This window comes from Atta colombica, unplaced genomic scaffold (assembly GCF_001594045.1).
Source record: "Atta colombica isolate Treedump-2 unplaced genomic scaffold, Acol1.0 scaffold126, whole genome shotgun sequence".
Classification (NCBI taxonomy): Eukaryota; Metazoa; Arthropoda; class Insecta; order Hymenoptera; family Formicidae; genus Atta; species Atta colombica.
The window spans coordinates 5,337,556-5,345,492 of NW_017259213.1; the positions used below are offsets into that span (position 1 = coordinate 5,337,556).

Consider the following 7,937-nt stretch of genomic DNA (forward strand, 5'->3'; position numbering starts at 1 on the left):
AAAATAATGGATTTCTTTTTATTACTAATATATAAATATATTTATGAAACTTAATTCGAGTAAAATATATTATGTAAATAGATAAAAAATTTATTTTTTCGTTTAAGTTTAAATTCTTTAAATGTATTTAAATTTGGAAATATTCTTGTCTCTCAATCAGGAAATAGAGAGTTACTCACGAAGATAAATAAAATAGAATGTAACAAGTCATTGGGATTTTATGTCTGCTTATAAAATTTGTGCTAAAAAAAATTAATTTGAATTAATCAACGAATTTATCAAAAATAGTCTGGAGACTCATATTTATGAAATTTTACTGTAATCACATCATAATAATTACACGTAATTACATTTATTGTCTATTGATGATTGGTAAAAAAAAAAATGGAGATGCCGGGGATCGAACCCGGGGCCTTTCACATGCAAAGCGAACGCTCTACCACTGAGCTACATCCCCGAACAAGAACTTATTTTTCTGATTACGACTATTCTTATTGCCTTTGTTAAAACAAAGAACGTAGAGTAAAAAAATTGATTACACGCATGAATTTATAAAAAAAAATTGTCTATATCTTTGGTTGATTCCTCCTACAAAATTCATTAATATTTTAATATCTTTAATCAAGATTTACTGATGAAATTAGTAAACCGGCAGTAGTGTTATTTTTAAGAACAATAATGTTGCTGCTAATTACAAAGTAGGAGTAAGATGGTGCTATTATTTTACTAATTAATTTAAGTAGTGAATACATTTTGATTATAAATATTAAAGTATTATTAAATTTTGTATTTATAATTAACCAAGAATAATAAGTTTAATTTTTACGAATTCGTATGCATAATCGATTTATTTTAAATATCTTTAATCAAAATGTATTGATTAAATTAGTTAATAGTAACATTATTTTATAATTTTAAATATTAATGCTGTTTCTAACTTACTTATTTAAGCGAGTACAAAATATCAATCTTGATTAAAGACTAGAATATCAATGAGATAAAAATTTTGTACAAAAAATTAATCAATAATATTTAATTTTTATGAATTCGCATGCATTGATTTATCTTAATATTTTCAATTAAAATACATTGATTAAATTAGTAGATTACTTTAGCAGCATTATTCTAAGAGCATTATCATTTTCGCGAGTAATATTACTCTACATTTTGCAGATCATGCCGATATATTGCTATTGTCTTCTAGAAGACGGTTTTACACCGGCAAGATCGACTCGTATAACTATTCATTGCCGGCAACTACCTTTTTTCAATCAGTAAAAAAGCAGGCTTACGATTATAGAGACCGTAAAGGATCGCAGAGAATCAAAGGCACGTGGAGGGCATTCGCGGTTGCGTCAGGGCGGATCGGAGCGCTCTCGCATAATGCACCATTGTTTTTTTTTTATGTCGAGCAGGACGCGTTGCTCTGTATCGTTCCTGAAGAATCTCGCAGTAATGCGCGTCGCACGGTAATTCCGGCGAGGAAGGATGCGACTCGTGCTCTTTGCGCTTTCGTTCGCGGAGCGATCGAGCCGAGTTCCGCTCGTCTCGGAGCGGAATTCGAGCGGGAAGCGCGCTTGTTGCCACGGGGCATGTTCGATAGTGCCTTTTTTTTTCGTTCTCTATTATTCTCACAGCGAAGCTATAACTATAGTATACGTGCCATCTAAATGACAAGTTACATAATATATGAATATAGTATCGAGAGTATCGAAAATTGAAATCTTGCGACAAGCAATGCGAGATCTGCTTCGGCATTTGTTTTTGTTTTGTAAGAAAAGACTCAGACTATTATATTTAAAACAGTATAAAATTTTTTTCATATATGTAGAATGAAAAGATTGTTATGTAAGATTATTGTTTAATATATTATTTATTATAAATAATTTTTATATATATGTGAAGACTTTCATTATTGCAGTCTATGTTTTGAAAAGTTTTTATTGTTTTAAAATTGTGCAGTTTATTTTTTCTCAAGAAAAAAGTACTGAGAGAATTTGTATTATTTATCGGAGATTTTTCACTTTTTGGTTTCGCATAATTTTGTTAAAGGAAATCAATTCTTTCTAATTTGTCAATGTGCTATCTATCAATTATATAATTAGGAATTATATAATAGAAATTATAAATTACAGACATTTCAGAGATTAATGATAGAGATAAGAATCAAGATATCATTTTATGATAATCAATTGTTAGATAACGTAAAGATAACATTAATTGGGAATGATATAACGTTGTCAGCATCACTATCCGTTATTAACTCAGTCACTATTTTAATTGAACAAGCGTAAACTACATCAAGTCTTTGTTAATTTGTTGTCTATGTTTATCGAGCTATACGAGTTCAGATTTCTGAATCTTGGATATTTGATAATATAATATTTGGCACGTTTTAGCAAACAATATCTAATGATCGTACGCATATAGGTTCGTTGTTAGGTTTTATTTGAGTGTATCTAGTATTGGGGCAAGTAAGTTCATTAGGAGGGTACCCCGTAACTTATTGCCGAGACGTCGCGTTCCGCATGTGTACATACGTACACCACCGAAGAGCTTACGATTAATTATCTTCTCGGCCCTCGATGTAACTCATAATGACGATCGGTGCGTAACGCCGGTGCACTAGTCACGGGGTGAAAACGCGTAACGGCATATGGCGTGACACGTGCGACCAAACAACCAGGTTTACAAGGGCAAAGGCGCCGACAAAATTTTTCACAAAAATCTGCTAAAACATTCTTATTTTAAAGAAACTGTGATTTAATTTTGAGTATTAAATACACTCTAAATTTCTTACAGTGAAATCTCATTCCAAGAAAGTGAAAATATTTCACTTCTTAAGAAAGAGAGATAATTTTCATTCTTTTTAGAATGAATTTTCACTTTAAAGGAGAGAAATTTTATCCCAAAAAGTGAGATTTTACTCTAAAACAAATGAAGATCGTCACTTTTTTTTTCAAGAAGTGAAATATTTTCACTTTTTTTTGAAGAGTGATTGCATTTTCATTCTCTTGGAATGAGATTTCACTGCAAGAAATTTAGAATTTCTAAATGTTGATTAATTGTGTAAATAATTTGTTTATTGTTATCCCTTTTTTACAAGTTTTTTTTAACTAAGCGCACAGCGCTATATTATTTTTATAGAAATTTAATTTTAATAAAATCAGAGATTTAGATCTTTCGAGAAGCAATCGGTGAGAGGCTGGAAAGAATTTGTCATTTTCATACATTTTTGATATAGAATAAATTCGTTTTCTAAGGCTAATTTGTTAATTAATTGCGTCGCATACAAATAATATTTGTTTTCGTTCTTAGATTACCTTATATTCGACGCCTATGTATATATGTATATACGCGCGTATAATTACATGCTGACCACATCATTTTATCAGAATATATAACTCAGCTCTGAGTCTCACGCTTGTAAAACGACCCCTAAGTCGCTCCTACGCGAAACTTTTTACACTCAAACGTGACGCGGCACGTGTATTCGCTGCAACGAGTAGTTTCTAATTGATCATTGACCGATCCAATTACGTCAAACATTGAACTGGAAATAATTCCGATCACGAGGAATCGTGGCAAATTTGGAACTAAAATTGGACATCGAGTTCGTTATGCAACATCGTACAATTTTTTGTTTTTTTTAATACACAATACAGATAGATGTTAAATCATCTTTTTGTGGTATTCACATTTTTTTTAAGTATTTTAGTAATTTTTAGCATTTTGTATAGAAATTATGTATTTTTTTGTTAAATCTTAATTGTAAATTACTCTCAGAAGACATGACTGTTCGCATTGCTTGAAATAACCAATGTTATTCTGTCAATGCTTTATTTTCATTGAATACTCAGATGAGGCATCTCTTGTTCAACGATCGACAGAAATTAGAATTGACGTTAGGATGATCGTTCATGTGATCGTTGATCCGGAAAAAAAGTGATCGATGGGAAAACGACGGCTTCGTTGGGCGTGTTAGTAGAAGTATTTCTTCACTGGTCGTTTAACTCGTTCCGCGCGATAAATTGGACACCACTTGACGTAAGAAGAGACGGCATCCCTATAAGCGTACACGAGAAGTAATTAACCATTAGTACGAGCGACCGATCGGCGCCTGCGGACCTTCTGCGATGCAGAAGCCACTATAGGCCTTGGCTTTGTATGCTACCCATTTATTGATAATATCACTCATTATGACTTATAAATTATAGGACGTCGTCCTTCATTACATTCAATGGACTTTTATAGATGGCCCATCTATTTGAATTCGACTTTATCGAACACTTTGTCCATTATCGATGTATACCATGTCTTATTATTGTATTGAACATGCTAGTTATATAAGATGGTCATTGTTTTGTAGCGTTTTGTTTTAAACTTCCTTCAGTCTCTTCCTCTCTTCTTAGAGAATGTGCTACTTACTTACTTAGATAAAAAAGATAATGTAGTAGAACTTCATTTAATTGTATATGAACAAATTTATGCTCAATTTCAAATATTTAAAGTTATAATTGAACCTCGTAGTTTGGATAATAGGTGCTCGACGAGCTCAACTTTAATTTTTTGAACGCGTTCTTATTATCGAAACTAACAATAAGAAGTAGTGTTCTTATTATCGAAACTAACAATAAGAACTAGTGAGGAGAGTTAGCGAATCTTTATTATCTGAACTAACTGTTTTGTTCCCCGACATGTTGAAATAAATAGAATTCTAGCAAAAGTATTGTTGAATTTTAAATAAGTATTGTCGTTTTAAGAATCAAATTAGTTTCTGTAGTTCATTAATTTTTTTAATTTTTAAAGGTTCCTGAAAATCTCGAACTTCAAACGAAATAATCTGTTGTACATTTTTTTCATACAAAGAAGTATGGAAAGTAATTAGCCGGCCAGTTACAATTTAATTATCGGTATTCGCAGCAACGTGTTTTTCATACACGCGGGATGCACCTGGTGACTTCCGGAGTCGCGACCGGACAAAAAGAGAACGAGAAAAGCGACCCTGCTTCCGTTTCGTCCTTCATGCATGCGCTGCAAATAACAATAGGGCCATAGTGTAAACGTATAGTATTTATTCGTATTTCTCTCGAGCAAACGGGCGAGCTGCTCTGACGATTATTCTTAATATCCCGTAATTATCCGTGTTGACGCACAATGTGACTTAAAGTAACATCATCATGCAGTAAACATACGTTGCGGTATAGTGAAAGTGGCATACATTCCTTTCTACACAGATACGGAATGCTCCAGAATTGTCTCGCGTCTCGCGTCTTTTCATACGCTATATCTGCAACTTACAAGGAAGATTTGGTAATCCGAAATTTCTAAAAACTTTGTAGATGTGAGACTTTGTTTTTATTTTTAGAACTGTTTATTAGCTGAAATAGAAAATTATTACGCGATTGGATTTATATATGCTTTATTTTTGCAAAATTTTAGATTTTTTAGAATTTTTTATGAAAGAAATTGCTCAATTTTCTTCTTTTATTAGAAGAGACCTTCAACCTCGCTTTTATTCGTAGAATTAAATTTAATTTTTTAATTCAGCGGAATTACAATACAATTTGTCTGCCATATTTATTGTTAAAACTTAAGAATTTGGCAGAAAGATTTCTCTTTCAATTAAGAATAAATGATTTAGAAATGATTAATAATAAATTAGATAAGAAAGGAAATTGTAAAGGAATTAAGAAAAACAATGGTATTTCAGGTAGTTAAACGTTTATTACGGTCTGCCAATCGCGATCGTGATATGACTTATACAATGTACACATACCTTCCTGTGCAGAAAAAGATTTATAAGTTAGGAGAGGGTAAGGAGGGAAACGTCCGTTCGTGGTTTTAAAAAGTATACTTGGTAAGAGCTGGAGAGATGCAATCGTATGTAATGATTTTAATGATAGCTCATTGAATGTCTATTACAGGAAACGCAGATGAAAAAGGAGGGCTTTGTCCTTCAAACATTTCTTATTTACGTTGAATAAAACACGAGGATCGTTCTATATCGATTCTGTAAAAATAATAAAACATAGAATATGTGTATCTCGCGATTTTTCGAAAATCGTGGAATAAGAATTCATACGTTTTGCATTATAAATACATTTATATGTGTTTGTTTATGGGTATGCATTTGTATGTTTCTATATTTAGCGATATGAATTGTAATAATTATTTCTATAAGATTTATTGCCTTTTAAAAGTCATATATAATTATATATGACGAGATTTATATTATCGATTATTATACATTATACATATAATTCTGAATTTTTTATTATTTTTATTATTATTGATGCTAAAATAAGAATACTTTCAACGCTCTTGTATTGATCGAGAATTGTATAGAATCTTTTTATCAAAAAGCAAAAAGGTGAAGAAAAGATTAATAAATTTAGCAGCTTTTGATCTATAACTTTTTTTAAATAGCTTTTTTATAATTAAAATAAATAAATTAAATAAACAGAAAGAAATGCGAAGATGTGCGTCTAAAAGAGATGTTTTTCCATAGAAAAGAAAATGAAAAAGAATTAAAAATAAGCACAGTATCATGTTGGCGCGTTGAGAAACGCCGACGGTTCTTTGATGTGATTGGTCGAAATATGCGATATGTAAGCAAGCTTGCTCACAGACTTTAAAATTAGTCTACGTGCTTTGTCTACGCTATACGTGCTTGCCGTCTGCGTACTTTTATATGCATTTATCTCACGTCTACTACAAACCGCATAAAAAACGAGTAAAACATTTCTCCATTTTGTTACGTGTATATAAAGAGGATAGATACGTACTGAATCAGTCGACGAATAGACGTTTTAAATAGACGTTTTAAATGTAAGAAAAACAAAATTGTTATTATTAAACACGTTTTCTATCAAAATTTCATTTTTCAACCGAAAAAAAATTTTTATAAAAATCTTAAAATGTTTCTCAATAATTGTGTATCTTTCATGTGAAACGTTGAATTTCCGATATTCTTCGCCAGGAATTTCTCTCTATCCATTCAGTATTTAATGTTAGAATAATTACTGTTAGCGGAAAATTAAAATTGATCGAGGATATCCTGTACGTTTGAAGGGAATCAAACACATTTTCATGGGAATTGCCTACGGTTATATTGAACGCTCGCGAAAGCGCATAAGAGATCGTGAATAATGTATAGTCATGTTCGCGTATGTTCTTCGCATATTAAAATTTTCACTGCGTCGCTCGATGATGACGTCTCCTTCGCGAAAAGTACGGCACCGTGCGTGGGTAAAGAACTCGCGCTTCCTGAGTGCGTCATCCCGAACGCAAGAACGCGCGCGGCTGAATCAGCGCGGAATTAATCGGATCGCCGCGATTGGTTCTTGATGCGACGGCCGATCAGGATTAATCTAACGGGAATGCTGGGAATTGCTGGCACAACTGAATAATCTCGATGTGACCGAGTGCGCACGGCGACGCGCTAATTGTATTTATTAGTGAATGGATCCTTTGTGTCTCGTCGACCTCGTGAACGCATCCTTCGCAATCGAGTGCTCGCTGTCGTCATCGAAACGCGAACGTTTTAGCAAATGAGAAGGATTGAGAGAAATTTTAACGAAAAATAGTAGCACGCTAAAGTGAAAGAAATTTTTATTTCGATGTTAAATTGGCTAATAAAACTGAAACAACTCATATGAAAAAGATACGTATTAAATTTATTAATTAATAAATATTTCAAACAAAATGATGTATTATGAAATTTTGTTGAATTGAATTATTGCATATAATTTTATATGGAAAGTAGAATTCCATTATTTATAGCACGAATTTAAAGAATTAATACTTTTTTTTAATTAGATCATAAATTTAATATAATCTAGAAGAAAATAATATAATGAGGTATTTTATATTTTCGATCAGAACGTTTTTATTATTTTCATATAAAAGTCATTTCAAACATTCTGTAATTCGAT

At 31.9% G+C, this 7,937-nt stretch overlaps 1 protein-coding gene and 1 non-coding gene across 3 annotated transcripts in view; one reads left to right on the forward strand and one right to left on the reverse strand.

Moving 5' to 3' along the window:
- The window catches only part of LOC108695044, a 38,487-nt gene that overhangs the window by 12,288 nt on the left and 18,262 nt on the right, over positions 1-7,937 (forward strand). The window lies entirely within an intron of this gene.
- Positions 386-457, reverse strand: Trnaa-ugc. The gene has a single exon. It is a non-coding gene; the product is annotated as a tRNA-Ala (tRNA).